This window comes from Tupaia chinensis, unplaced genomic scaffold (genome assembly GCF_000334495.1).
Source record: "Tupaia chinensis unplaced genomic scaffold, TupChi_1.0 Scaffold000341_1, whole genome shotgun sequence".
In the NCBI taxonomy this organism is placed as follows: Eukaryota; Metazoa; Chordata; class Mammalia; order Scandentia; family Tupaiidae; genus Tupaia; species Tupaia belangeri.
Window position 1 is genome coordinate 4,112,078 of NW_006159835.1, and position 15,442 is coordinate 4,127,519.

Consider the following 15,442-nt stretch of genomic DNA (forward strand, 5'->3'; position numbering starts at 1 on the left):
TTTCCCTCTCTGTCAAATGCATGTGCCCTCTAGCAAATTTAAAAAACAAAACAAATAAACACACAAAACACTATCAAAATTATGAGCATCTTTCCATGTCAGTAAATGTTATGAGCTGAATTGTATTCTTCAACATTTCATATGTTGAAGTCCTAACTCACAGTACTTCAGAATGTGACTGTATTTGGAGAGAGGGTCTTCCAAGAGGCAATTAAATTCAAAGGAGACCTTTAGGGTGGGTTCCAATCCCACGTGACTAGAGTCTTTGGAGATTAGAAATTTGGGATTAATACGTCAGAGGGAAAGAAGACCTCCTGAGGCACAGGGAGAAGATGGCCATCCACAAACCAAGGAGAGGCCTCAGAAGAGACCAGCCCTGCTGACACCTGGGTGTGGACATCTAACCTCCAACCTGTGAGAAAAGAAATTTCTATTGTATTTTGTTATGTCAGCCCTAGTCAACTGATAGGATAAATCTATACCTATTTTGTTCTTTTAAACAAGAACATGTTAGGGTGGCTCCAAAACCTAGTGGTTAAGGGTGCTAGATCTCAGATGGCCCACTGTGGTTTGAATCTTGACTCTGGAGGCTTGAAAAATACGCCAGGCAAGTGAGCATGCCCAAACTCCTGGCAGGACGCAGAAATATAGGAAGGCTTGTGGCACCATCACACCTCATTGTGGGATGCTTTCTCCCTTTCTCTTATTCTCTCTCTGTTTCTGTCTCTCTGGTGAGTACATACACTCTCTGGTAACTTGAAAAAAATGACAATAATGACAAAAAATCACAGTAACAATATTCTTTATCATAAATAATAATATAATTATTGTCATATTTTTAACTATTTTCCTATCATCTCAATTTTTATACTGTAAATAATGCTCTAATAAATATTTGTAAACATATCCTTTGTACTTTTGTCACTAGTCATTGAATAGACCTTAAAGATATATCAAAAGGTATTTATGTTTAAAAATCAAAGTTATATATTCCAAATTGTCCTCTAAGAAGCTTATACCAACAATATGCATGGGATGTTTTCTCAAACCTTTACAAATGCTATATGTTAAAAATGCTTTTTATATATTATGAGTATCATAAATGTCCAGAAAAAAGTAAATAGTGTAGTGGGACCAGTAGTTAGCATAATGGCTATGTCACTGGAGTCCCATGTAGTTGACTGCGGTTCGAGTCCTGGACTCAGTGGCTTAAAACTCACGCCGGGTGTATGTGCGTGCGTGCCCAAGATCCCTAGAGGAGAATGGAAGAGAAAGGATTGCAGTGTGGCCATCCCCCCTGGGGGGTGACTTCTTGCTTTTTGTCTCTCTGTCTCTTTGTCTCTCTCTCTCTGGCAAGCACACGTGCCCTATAGCAAAAACTTCTCCCCCCCAAAAAAATAAATAAATAGTATAGTAAACACCATATGTCTGTAACCTAGATTTAATTATTTTAATGATTTTGTCATGTTTTACCTTTTTTTCATTGAAGTCTTTGAAAGTACATACAGATTTCATGATAGTTCACTATTAAGTATTTTGATGTGCATATCTGGAGCATATCTGGATAAGAGGACATTCCTCTAAGACCAAAAGAACAGCACACTCAAGTTTTTTCACCTGTTCCCAAAATGTCTTTTACATTAAGTTTGTTCATATTAGGATCCAGTAAAAAAATGTCATTGCATTTGGGTGCTGGGTCTCTGAGAGAGAGAGAGAGACAGTGTGCGTTTGAGATTTATTTCATGAGTGAGAGAGAGTGTTTGTTTCATGAGTAAGTGAGAGAGTGTGTGTGTGTTTGTTAAAATTTATTTCGTGAGTGAGAGTGTATTTGTTGGGATTTATTTCATGAGCGAGAGAGAGAGAGAGAGAGAGAGAGATACAACATCCCAAATAGGCTCTTGACATTGTGATTTACCGTCAGCCTTAGCCGTCCCTGGATCATGGACATTTGTGTCCATGGGATGTCCCTGGACATGGACATTTATGTCCAGGGATTTCCCTGGACATACCAGCCTTAGCCGTCCCTGGATCATGGACATTTATGTCCAGGGATGTCCCTGGACATAAATTTGCAACTCTTTCTTTCTTTCTTTGGCAGATTTTTGCAATAGGGTGCATGTGCTTGCCTGAGAGACAGAGAGAGAGAGAGACAGAAAGTGAGAGATCTCCCCCACCCCCCAGAGGAAGGCCACACTGCAATCCCTTCTCTTCCATTCTCCTCCTGGGATCTTAGGCATGCACACACATGGGCCTGGACTAAGTTTTAAGCCACCAGGTCTGGGATGTGAACTGCGGTTGACTATCTGGGAATCCAGTGACATAAATCATAAAGCCATCTTCTGGTCCTGAATTTGGAATTTTCCTGTGTGAGTCAACCTCACTGTCACATTTTATAACTGTGCCACCACTGGTCCCAAGTGTGCCAAGTGACTCTGTGTGTGTGTGTGTGTGTGTGTGTGTATACTGGTCCTGAGACTATATTTTAAAGAGCAGCTTTAGGTCCACAGTAAACTTGAGTGGAAGGTGCAGAGATTTCGCATATCCCTCCCTCTGTCCTCATATAAGCACAGCCTCTCCCATCAGCATCCTTATTTTAATCTAGAACAGATATTCTCTTCAGTCTTTTATTTTTCCTATAAATTGATGATACTTTTTTTTCCCCTAGAGTATTTCAATTTCTACATTTATATGATTGTTTTCTTGTGGGATCACTTAACAGTAACTTTCATATTTTCTATCATTGGAAGCTGGATCTCAAGGCTTGATTCGATTCAGGCCAAACACTGCATCCCACCTGGAGGAGCATAATGCAGCTCTGGTTCTCTGATTATTAACAATATTAAGATTGATGACTGGGTTTATGTGGTGACAGTTTGGAACTGGCTAGTAATCTGAAGGGTGATAACTTTTGCACCAGCTCCCCAGCCTTTTCAGCATCTGTCAGTAATTCTTGGTTTAATTATTTTTTTAGGGGTTGCAAGTTGTGATTTTTCCAATTCTGTGTACATTATTAGCCTTTTTCTGGAAAGAAGGGCTCTCCGATGTAGATCCTAATACAAAGGAAAAACAGTGCTTTCCGTTTCAGAATGAGAACTTGGTGCAATGGCCACCTGCAAGAACGTTTTTGCTTATTTGCTGGTTTGTTTTATTCCTCTCACTTTTTATTTTTGATTTATAGATAGTCAGTGTGATTCGATCGACTACAGTCATTGTAATTATGACTGTAATCCCAATTTCAACCAGTGTATGACTCTGTCAAACACCTTCTGTTAATAATTATTTTTAGTTTTTTTTATTTTAAAAAAAGCAAACACAAACTGGAGCCAGCAAGTGGTATGGTAGTTAAAGTGGCTGGATCCCACCTGGCCAAGGGCATGGTTTAAATCCTGGACCCGGGCACCTTGAAATACACACTGGGTGCATGTGCATACCTGCCCAAAATTCCAAGAGGAGAATTGTCCCGACCCTGGGGGACAGCCGAACAGGTTTCCTGAGTGAAGGAGTGAGAGCCGGGACAAGCAGCGTAGTGTTACAGCACAGAGAGGACAGTGTTGTCCGTTTATTGTGGGCAGCACGGTACAGCACAGAGATGATGCAGTGTCACAGCTCTTCAGGGTCTTCACGGTGTTTCAACTCTTCAGGCTCTTCAGTCGTCATCTTCCTGGTCGTGGTCGTCTGGCTACTGTGGGTCAGGCATCGTGGTTATATACACTCTGGTGGGTTGTAAACGGTGGGCCGTGATTGGTTGTAAATGGTGGGCCGTGATTGGTTGTAAACAGTGGGCTGTGATTGGTTGCTTTTGGACCAATCATGAGGTGCTGGATATGCAAATTTGAGGGATTCTAGTGGCCAATCAGAGCAAGGTTTCGAAGGTCAGGTTTTTGGAAGGGAACCAATCATGGTAATTGTTTGCTCCCTGAGAAACCTCGGCAGACTCCCCGGTGCGCAGCCTCCCACAAGAATGGAGAAGAAGGGGTTGTGGTGTGGGTGTTTTCTCACTTTCTCACCTCCCCATCCTGCCACAAGCACATGCATCCTCTAGCAAAATAAAACAAAAAAACTAAAACTGATATATTGAAAAGAGGTATTTCTTTGTGATTTTACCATATAGACTCCTGACCATTTCATGTTTTACCAACCATTTATATTTCATCCTTTGTGGACTGCTTATTTTTATCTTTGGCCATTTTCATATCGGTATGACTGTGGTTACATCAATGATCAAGACTCCTTTCCTACAAGAACTGTTTTCAGTGCTAGCTGCTTGTCTCTTTGAACTGCAACTTCTCTATGTTTGAATTCTTTCTTTTGATAATATCCTGTTCTAGAATGTTTCTGAAAAATACTCAGAAAGGTGGTGTATTTTCTTAGTGCTTGCATATTTGAAAATGCCAGCATTCTACTACATGACAACATTCTCTTCAGAGCTTTTTTTGTTGTTACCTGATGTGCCTTAGATGCTTTAAGATTCTTATTTTTGAAGCTAGAAAATTCTCCCCAAATAAGACCCTTTCCTAAAATCTGTATACAAGCAAACAAAACATTCTAATTTTTTTTTTTGAGATTGTTTGTTTTGCTACTGGGCACGTGAGCCCACCAGAGAGAAAGTGAGAAATCAAAGCCCCCATGACCACCCCACACACACAAGGGAGATGGCCATGCTGGAACCCTTTCTCCCCCAGTCTCCTCTCAGGATTTTGGGCACACATACACACGCCCAGTGTGATTTTCAAGCTGCCAGGTCCAGGACTCAAACCACACAGTTGGCCATATGGAATCCAGTGCCTTAACCTCTACCTGCTGGCCCTCTGAATTTTTTAAAATAATTATTTTATTTTAACTTTATTTATTTTAAATTTGACCAGAGAGGGACAGAGCTAGTGAAAGAGAGTCAGAGAGAGAGAAAGATAAAGAGAGAAAGAGAAAGCTAGAAAGCAAGCCACCAGGTCCAGGACTTGAACTGTGGTCAACTATGTGGGAGTCCAGTGCCCCCCACCCACCATGCCACCTGCCAGCCCCAGTCCTCTGAGTTTTGAAAGATTAGATATTCTTTTCCTGCTTTAAAATTATTACTATTTCTATTTCATTACTAGACTTTTTAAAAAAATTCATTTAGGTAAACAGAATTGCAACTTAGAGTGTTAGAATATTACTCCAAGTAATTTAGGGGGAAATTTACAAATTATTAGTTTCACTATTTGAGATCTCTTAGGATAATAGCATTCTTATGTACCAGTTCATCCTCAGAACTTAACACAAGTGCTCAATGAGTATTTGTTGAATTTATTTATTTATTTATTTGTTTGTTTTTTGGAGAGGTTTTTGCTATAGGGTATGTGCACTCGCCAGAAAGACAGAGAGAGACAGAAAGTGAGAAATCACCCCCCAGGGGGGATGGCCATGCCACAATCCCTTCTCCTCCATTCCCCTCTCAGGATCTTGGGCATACACGCGTATACGCCCGGCGTGAGTTTAAGCCACCGGGTCCAGGACTCGAACCTGGTCGACTACATGGGAGTTCAGCGACATAGCCATTACACTAACTGCTGGTCCCATGGAATGAATTTATTTTGACTGTTACTTTCTCCCTCATATCTTTCTTCATATTCATCTCATAATCTATCTTTTCTTTTTTCCTCTTTTTTTTTTTTTTGGAGTGGTTTTTCCTATAGGGCATGTGTGCTCACCAGAAAGACAGAGAGAGACAGAGAGACAGAAAGCAAGAAATCACCCCCGGGGTGGGGAATGGCCACACCACAATCCTTTCTCCTCCATTCTCCTCTCGGGATTTGGGGCATGCACGCACATTTGCCCGGCATGAGTTTAAGCCACTGGGTCTGGGACTCAAACCACAGTAAACTACATGGGAGTCCAGTAACATAACCATTATGCTAACTGCTGGTCCCATCTCTCCATCTTTTAGCCCTAACTAATAGACTATCTCTATTTTGCCTTCTCCCTCATTAACATGTTCTGATCAATGTTATACAGTTACACCATTGAAGCTTTTTCATCTCTAGACAAGCTTTCATCAACTCAGAACTTCCTTTTTGTGACAGACAGTTGTAGCATGGTGTTGTTCCTATAAGTTACTGCCAGGTCTCTAGAGGGGTTATGACTAGCGTGTTTAAAGGATGAGTAGAAAAGTGTGGTGCCTCAGGTAGGTCACCCACAAATGACCATTGGAGCTAATGCTGAGGCTGCCTGACTATTGTGCCAGCCAGAGCTAAAGTCTCCCCTGCTATTGAGAGGAAGCTAGTGCCGAAGCCTTGCCTCCCACAGGATGGCTTTCTGCCCCAGTGGACGGTACTACATTACAAGCGTCCCTGAAATCCCCAGGTTCTGAGTAACAGGCTTTCCCAGACAACTCCTAACACCTGACATCTACACTCAGCCATCCTGGTTCTAAATACTCTTTGTCCACATTGTGACTGGGTTGCTTTTTCCTAAGTGTACCCTAAGGTGGTATGGTACTGGAGGGCACATGTCCTCCCACTGGGACACAGATGGCACCCCATCTTAGCATCCCTTTCTCTGGGATGGTGGGAGAGTCTGGGACCATGTCATCTTCTCTCGCAGACCCTTGACTTGTGCACTTCCCCACGGAAGTCTAGTGCATAACCCCAACCGAATGATGATGTGGAGTTTGCCCCCAGCCCTTCACACAACAGGGGGCAACCACACTGTTTCTTCTTTGCACAACAAAATAAAATTCATGGCTGAATTTTCTTTCAATAGAGCCATAGTCTTACTCAGCTGATTTTGAACAAATAGCTGAGTTGCAGGTTGTCAGAAATTGATGTGGGTCCCTACTACGGGCTGAATGTGTTCCTCCAAAATTCATAAACTGAAATTTGGTTGTGACAGGGTTAAGAGAGCAAAAACTTTTGACTCTGGAACTTGGGCAGTGAGAAGGACTAGACAAGGTCATCAAGGCAGAGCCCACGATTGAATCCTCATGGGCTAAGGAGAGGGAGTGACACTATTACAGACACATGCAAGTTCTTGCCAAGCGATGCTGTGTTGCCTCAGGACTCTATGGAGAGTCCCCCGAACGAGAAGGCCCTTGCTAGATGGGGACCTTTGACTTCAGACCTCCTAAACTGAGCTGAATAAACCTCTAATCTTTATAAGTCATCCAGACTGCGTTATTCAGTTATCAAGCAACAGAATAGACTGAATAGTCCCGAACCAAATCTTTATTAGTAGGACATCAGATCCAGATGAAATAAAAATAAAGAAACCTAGCAGTAATGATATTTCAGAAATGCAGCAACATATTGTCATAAAATTGTGGGAGGGGGGCCGGCAGGTGGTGAGGTGGTTGGGGGCACTGGACTCCTACATGGCTGAACGCGGTTCAAGTCCCAGACCTGGTGGCTTGCTTTCTCACTTTCCTCTCTCTCTCTTTCTCTCTGGTCAAAATAAAATAAATAATAAAGTTAAATAAAATAATTCTTTAAAAATAAAATTGTGGGAGAGGAGCATAGTGGAATGGGGATGGTAGAGTCAGAGCTGAAGTCACATCTCTAATATGAGTAGGGATCTCTGGGAAAAAGAACTTATTATGCTTTGGGCCAGCTGGTGGCATGGTGGTTAAGGTTGCTGGGTCCCACATCGCCGACCATCTGGTTGCAGTCCTGGAACTGGAGCCTTAAAAACTATGCTGGAAGTGTGTGCACGCCCAAAATCCTGAGAGGAGAATGGAAAAGGGATTGCCGGTGTGTGTGTGTGTGTGTGTGTGTGTGTGTGTGTGTGTGTGTTCGGGCTTGCTTGCTCTCTCTTTCTCTCTCACTCTTTCTCTAGCAAGCACATGCATCCTGTAGCAAATTAAAACCAAAACCCTGGGACCAGCAGTTAGCGTAATGGCTATGTTGCTGGACTCCCATGTAGTTGACTGTGGTTCGAGTCCCGGACCCGGTGGCTTAAACTCACACCAGGCACGTGTGCGTGCATGCCCAAGATCCGAAAGGAGAATGGAGGAGAAGGGATTGCAGTGTGGCCATCCCCCCTGCGGGGTGATTTCTCGCTTTCTGTCTCTCTGTCTCTCTCTATCTTTCTGGTGAGCACATGCACCCTATAGCAAAAACCTCTAAAAACAACAACAACAACAACAACAACAACAAAAACGAAACCCTTACACTTTCAGGTTTTTGACTGATTTGTGCCTTGTTAAGACCTTGACCCACCACTCAGGGTGCTGAAAGAGAGGGGAGCACTAAATGTCCCGCCTCCTACAGGGCCTGTGGCAGAGGGCCTCTCTCTCCATGATTTGGATGGCAGAGGCTTCCTTCTGCAATGGCGTCTCCTGCTCATACCAGCAGCTTGTTGTGTCCACTCAGAGGAAAGATCGTCTTCTGTGGTTTGGCTTTATTTTGCAACCCAGTTCAATTCAGGATTGAATTTCAGCATTCAATTTCTCAGTGATTCTCAGATGAAATTCCAGTTGTTGATGCAGATATTTCATTTTACACTTTGTTGGTTTTTTTAAAGAATTTTGAGGCCAGCCCTGCGACCTGTTGGTTCAGGGAGTCAGAAGTCATGTGGCTAACTGTGGTTTGAATCCCGGCCTTAGTAGCTTGAAAAACACTCTGGCCTGTGTGCATGGGTGCTCCAAATCCTGACAGGATGGAAAAATGGGGAAGAGATTTTGGCATGACCACACCCCATTGTGAGATGTGTTCTCCCCCTCTTTCTCTTTGTCTCTCCATCTCTCTCTGGCAAGCATATTTGTCCTCTGGCAATTGAAAAAAAAAAAAGGAAATTGAAAAAAAAAAAAGGAATTTGGTGAAAAGAAAAGACCAAGTCAGATGCCTATTTATTTTCTTGTACCAGAACCATATGAGTATGTCAAGTCCTGGACATGATTTAAGTAATTCAGGTGCCCATTGATCACATGGGTTTACCCTTGAGAATAACTTCAATTCTAAGCTTTTGAGTTTTCATGGTTATGATAGTGGGGGGAAGCTTCCTTCTGAGTCTTGTAGTATTTTCTTGAAAAAACAAAAAACTTTCTAGTTTCATTGGGAGAGCCTACGCATTGAACTAAGACAGCAATTTCTAGCTTTCTTGGAAGGCATCTTAACTGCTTAAAGTTAGGGAACTCAGAAACCCCTCCCAGCTGTTTGTTCTGGACACATTTGAAAGGGCAGAAAAAGTCTTTATGCCAATGCAAAAACTCCACCCCTCTCCCCCCTCCCCCCAGAACTCAGGGGATTCACATATAAACTGCGTGGACAGGGAGGTAGGTTTCCCACTTGGCTCCAAATTGAAGCCAAGATGAATTACGGTGCTCACCTGTCCCAGACACAGGCTGGATAATGGATGCCGGCTGTGCACTTGCGAAGCAGTGCCTGTCCCACAGTTCTTAGCGACTCATTTGCTTTGATCAACCCATCCTCTCCCAGCGGGCCAAGGGACACAAGTGCTTAGTTTACAATCATGTTAATTTTGCTTTTTGTTTGTCTTTAGCAGTTGGAGATTAATGAGTAAAAAGGGCTCTTAAATTTTCAACCAGCCTTCTCCTAATCACTTGGCCGCATTGTCCCTGGCAGTTTTATTGCTTTGATTTCCTGAATCAATCAGGTATACAGTTTCTCTGTCCAATGTAGGTTACGGTGCAGGAAAAGAAAGCTCTACCATGAATTACTGCTGCCACTCTCAAGTCCACAGAAGGCAATTGTGAGTATTCTTTAGCATCTTTGTCGCACTTTTCATAGGTAAATTTTGTTGCTAAAAACATCCTGGGCATTTTTAATAAATCAGATATTTCCAGAGCAATTTACAAGGATTGTTGTTATGCCCATTTTTCTTCACGGTTACAGAATTAAATTAACAACCTATGTCTGTTGTAATGGCGAACATGAACTCAGAATTTGGAGTGAATTCTTCAGAAGATGAGTTATTTTTGCTACTGCAACTCCTAATTCTGTCTTCCAAACTGAGGAAAACAAACCCCATTCCAGTGTAAGTTTTTTTCAGTGTATGCTTTCTGGTTTGTACATAGACAAGCTAGGTCTGGATAATTCTCACTCAAAGAGGCTTTAGATCAAAGAGTTCTCCCTCAGGTCTACTACAATGTAATGGAAATTTTCAATGGACTATGCTTTGTTCCTGGCAGCAAGAGACAGGGAAAACTTTACTTTAATCATAGCTATGATCTTTCTAAAGTGTAAACTCATCATGATGCTTCTGGCCTCAATGTCCTTTAAAGTTCTGTATTTTCTGGATGACTGACAAGTTCCTTTCTCCACTGACTTCCTTCTAGAGGGGTGGCTTTTTTTTTTTTTTTTTTTAATCATTTTGTTACCAGCTCCTAACCCAGTTCAGTGGGCAAAAATCTCTCTAAGGATCTTATTTACCCTCTAAAACTCTAGAGAGACTCTCTGAGGCGTTGACCTTAAGAGCAAGCTTATGGGACTAGGTGTGTGATTGTGCATGAAGGACAATGAGTGAACACAGGCACTGTGCTACTGGAGGCAGAGAAAAGGAGTTGTGGAAAGCCATAGGCTAGAGCAGGTCTCAATACAGAGATGACTACTCCTTCGTGAGGGGGTGTTTTTTTTTTTTTTTTTTTAATCATTTTGTTACCAGCTCCTAACCCAGTTCAGTGGGCAAAAATCTCTCTAAGGATCTTATTTACCCTCTAAAACTCTAGAGAGACTCTCTGAGGCGTTGACCTTAAGAGCAAGCTTATGGGACTAGGTGTGTGATTGTGCATGAAGGACAATGAGTGAACACAGGCACTGTGCTACTGGAGGCAGAGAAAAGGAGTTGTGGAAAGCCATAGGCTAGAGCAGGTCTCAATACAGAGATGACTAACTGGCTATGGGACTTGTGGTTGCTACTATGGCAAGTCACATTGTCTAGATGATTGCAACCATGTATGTCTGATCCTGCCTGTTCTTACCATTTGACTTGTAACTTGTGAAGGAGTTGCAATGTGAAAGAGTCATTTGTGACTTCTTCATTGAGAGATCGGCCATTTTTTCCGACCTTCGAAGCTGAGTAGGGTCTTGTAACTGTCTCAACCAAAAAATGTTTGATAGATTGATGTTATGTGACTTACCATGTTAGGTCAAAAGGCAATATATAATAATGGGTCATCAAGAAACTCATGACATATTTTTGATAGAAAAAAACATGCCTTTCTTGACAATCTAATAGCTTCTCCCTGCCTCTCTTAGGATGCATGCCTTTGGAACCCTGAGATGCCATATAAAAAGCTCAGTTATCCTAAGCTGACACAGTGGGGACAACACTGAGTTAGAAAAAATGGTTGAGGAGCCCTAGGTGGGTCAATATCTTGTTGGAGTCTCCCCAGCCTAGGGACCAGGCATCTCAATGAAGAAGCCTTTGAGCTCAGCCAACCCCAACCAATCTGATTGCAACCTCTTGAGAGACCTTGAGCTTCAGAACTGCCCAGCTGAGCTGCTCTGGAGTTCTATTTATTTATTTATTTGTTTATTTAAGATAGTCCCCCCCCCAAAGGGTGTGTGCTCTCAGTGGAGAAACAGAGAGATAGAGATAGAAAGCAAGAAACCACGCCACTCCCCCCCCACCACCACCACCAGGGGAGGATGGCCACACCACAGTCCCTTCTCCTTCTTTCTCCTCTTCAGATTTTGGGCACACACGTACACACGTCCAGGGTGAGTTTCAAGCTGCTGGGTCTGGGACTTGAACTGCAGTGACTACCTGGGAGTCCAGCGACATAACCATTACACCAATTATTGTCCCTGAAATTTTCGACACAGATAAACCGTGGGAGATAAAAATGATTATTGTTATTCCAAACCATTAATTTTTGGAAATGATTTATTGCATAGCTATAGTGATTGGAAAAGGGAAGAGAGAGCTGGAAACATTTACCAAAACTGACTATAATTTGTGCCATAAATTAAATCAAATTATAGTTGGGATAAAAAAATTAGTTGGAGATAGCTGCAATTTAGTTTTACAAATAAGAACCTAGCAAAGACAATAGCAATTGTGTGTGAGTACATTGGTTTATTTTATAAAATACAAGGTTGGTTTAACATTTGAAAAGTTAATCAATGTAATTATATATGCAGAGTAAAGGGATAATATTATTAATTTAGTAGAGGTGGAAAAGGCATTTGGTAAAATTCTATAAATATTCCTGACTGAAAAAGAAAAGCCTAGCATCAGTGAATGGAAAATACAGACCTTCCCTGTGGCCAGCCATTGGCCTGGTGATTAAAGCACCTGAATCCTCCTACATGGTTGACTACATAGAGTCCTGGACACAGAGGCTTGAAAAATATGCCAGGCACATGTGCATGCATGCCCAAAATCCTAAAAGGAGAATGGAGAAGAAAGGATTGTGATATGGTCATATCCTCTAGGGGGTGTTTTACTCACTTTCTCTCTCTTTCTCCCTCCAGTGAGCACAGAAGTCCTATAGGAAATTAATAATAATAATAATAAATACATACACACACACACACACACACACACACACACACACACACACACATATATGAAAAGATCTTCTCTAATGTGGCAAATGATTTTATTAGGTCATTGGAAAAGTCATGAGACATTTTTCCATGTTTTTCTTTTTTTGGAGAGGTTTTTGCTATAGGGCACGTGCACTTGCCAGACAGGTGGAGAGAGACAGAAAGACAGAAAGCAAGAAATTGCCCCCCCCCAGGGGGAGGATGGCCACGCCACAATCCCTTCTCCTCCATTCTCCTCTCAGGATCTTGGGCACGCACGCACATGTGCTTGGCATGAGTTTAAGCCACCGGGTCTGGGACTCGAACCGCGGTCGACTATGTGGGAGTCCAGCAACATAGCCATTACGCTAACTGCTGGTCCCCATTTTTCTATGTCTTTCTTTGCAAAAATATGTCATGACTTTCCTGATGACCTAATATAAAAAATCTACAACATATTAAAAAAAATAAAAATTTTCCCATGGAAAATGTTCTGTTTAATATTGCCTTAGTAAGTCCAAAAGGCAAGAAAGCAAAATAAAATATATAAGGCCTAAGGAAAAAAACCCTGTCATTATCCATATAATTGATATACTTGCATGTCTAGAAAATTCACATAATCTACAGATGAATTATTGGAATGAAAAGAATTGAGATATTAAAAGTTATAAAGAAATTAGAATCTAGCAAGTTTAAGATCATCAATTGAATTTCTATGTGCCATCAACAACCAGAAAATGAAATATTAAAAAATATCATTAATACAGTATCATCTGCCCACTCCACTTCCAAAAAATGTCAAATAGGGAGAATAAATTTACAGTTGAGAAGCCTAAAATATACCTTCTTAACCAAATTATCAAAATTAACATTATCAGTATGGGGAAATTGACATTCTATAACTGATATGGTAAACCAAGAAAAGATATGTTGTTTCTCTGGTAACCTAGACCTAAGCATGAGGAAATACCAGATAAACCTAAATTGAGGATATTCTCCAAAACAACTGAACTATATTGTTTAAAACTGTCAAGGTAAAGACTGAGGAACTATGTGAGATGAAAGACAATTAAGTGAACATGATGTGGCATAATAAGAAATTTATTTGATCTTTTTCTCTAGTTACTCCATATAGCTCCTGAAACCCCTGGAATTTCCTAAGTTATAGTCATATATTCTATTATTTATAATGAACCTATGTAATAACTTCTGCATTTGTACTAATGAGGTTTCTTAGAGTGGAGCCCCCAGATAAACTCAGGATAGAGCCAGTCACCAGAAAGACCAAGTGATTAGAAGGTTGGAATTTTCAGCATCACTCATTGACCTCTGGGAGGGGGAGAGGGACTGGAGATCAAATTAGAAAAATGCTTGAGAGCCAGCCTGTGGCCTGGTAGTTAAGGCAGCTGGATCCTACATGGCTACATGTGAGTCCTGGACCCAGTGGCTTGAAAAACACCCAGGGTATGTATGCATGCATGCCCAAAATCTTGCAGGAGGGTGAGATGGAAGAGAAGGGAGTGCAGCATGACCATTCCCATGGGGGATACTTTCTTGATTCTCTCTTTCTCTTTATCTCTCTCTTTAACTGGTGAGTGTGTGTCCTCTGGCAAATAAACAAAGGAAAAAAAAAAACATAAAACTCTTGAACAATAAGATTTGATGAGTTTCTGGGTTGCTGAATATGTGGAGATGCTAGGATGGTGGTGCATAGGAGAGAACCTGAAAGTGCCATTCCCATTCTAACCTTCTATATCCCACCCTATCCATCTTTTCATCTGGTTATTCATCTGTAAAATAAACTGGCAAATGTAAGTAGGTGTTTCCCTGAGTTCCATGAGGTGACCTTTTTGGAAATTTATGGAATGACATGTTGTCCAACTCTAGATTTGCAAATAGAGCCAATTAATATCTTTTTAAAAAAATTCAAATCAATTTTTTTACATAAAGTCTCCGTCATGAATTATACAATACATACATGTATTTTCAACAGAAAACTTTACAATTTTCTGTCTGTTAAATATTTCCTCAATTCGTCCTCCATCACCTACTGCCTACCACCCACCACCCATTTTCTACCATCCGCTCTCTCCCTTACAGTTTCTAGCACCCACATTCATCTTCTCCACCTGCCATAGAGTGCAGACACTCAGTATCAAATGAGTGGGAAAATATAATGTATATCTTTCAAAGTCTGGCTCACTTTGCCTAACATTAAGTCTTCTATATTCATCCACTTGGAGTCCAACCATAGGATCTCATTGTTTCTTATAGCTGGATAATATTCCACAGTGTATATGTGTCACAGTTTTTCAACTCAGTCATCAGTTTTTGGACACTTCGGTTGTTTCCATATTTTAGCAATTGTGAGTAATGCTGCAGTAAACATGGAAGTGAAAGTGTCTTTCTGATTGCTTTCCTCTCCTTTGGGTAAATACTAAGGAGTGGGATTATTGGGTCATACGTATGTTTTTGAGGAACCTCCATATTGTTTTTCACAGAGGTTGTACTAATTTACATTCCCACCACTTGTCATTCTTTATTTTTTTGATCATAGCCATTCTAACTGGGATTAAATGGTATCTCATTGTGGTTTTATTGTCATTTGCATTTCCCTTAGGACAAGAAACTTTTTTTTTTTTTTTTTTGGTGAAAAAGTGTGTATTTAGAATCATCCACAATGAACACAAGTGTGCTGTTGTCTTCTACCTTATTCATGGCAGACTCGGTTGTCAAGGTAACTTGATGATGGCATAGCGGCCAAGCTTCTTTCTCCTGGAGGTGCTCTTCCAAGGACATTTAGGCTGTCTCTGCAGCCCTCTTGGACCTCTGAAAGGTGGGTGATGTACAGATCTTTTTTTTGTGGCTGTGGACACCTTTCAGCACCGCCTTCTTGGTCTTCAAAGCCTTTGTCTTAGCTTCAGCTTTGGGAGACGCAGGAGCTCCCTTCTTCACTTTCGGCACCATCTTGGTGAAAAGGA

General features: G+C 41.4%; 1 long non-coding RNA gene across 1 annotated transcript in view; it reads left to right on the forward strand.

Annotated features, from left to right (window-relative positions):
- The window catches only part of LOC106735247 (uncharacterized), a 59,799-nt gene that overhangs the window by 4,919 nt on the left and 39,438 nt on the right, over positions 1-15,442 (forward strand). The window contains exon 2 of the long non-coding RNA XR_001370637.2: positions 9,612-9,681. This is a non-coding gene — a long non-coding RNA (uncharacterized LOC106735247). The remainder of the gene's footprint in view (positions 1-9,611; positions 9,682-15,442) is intronic.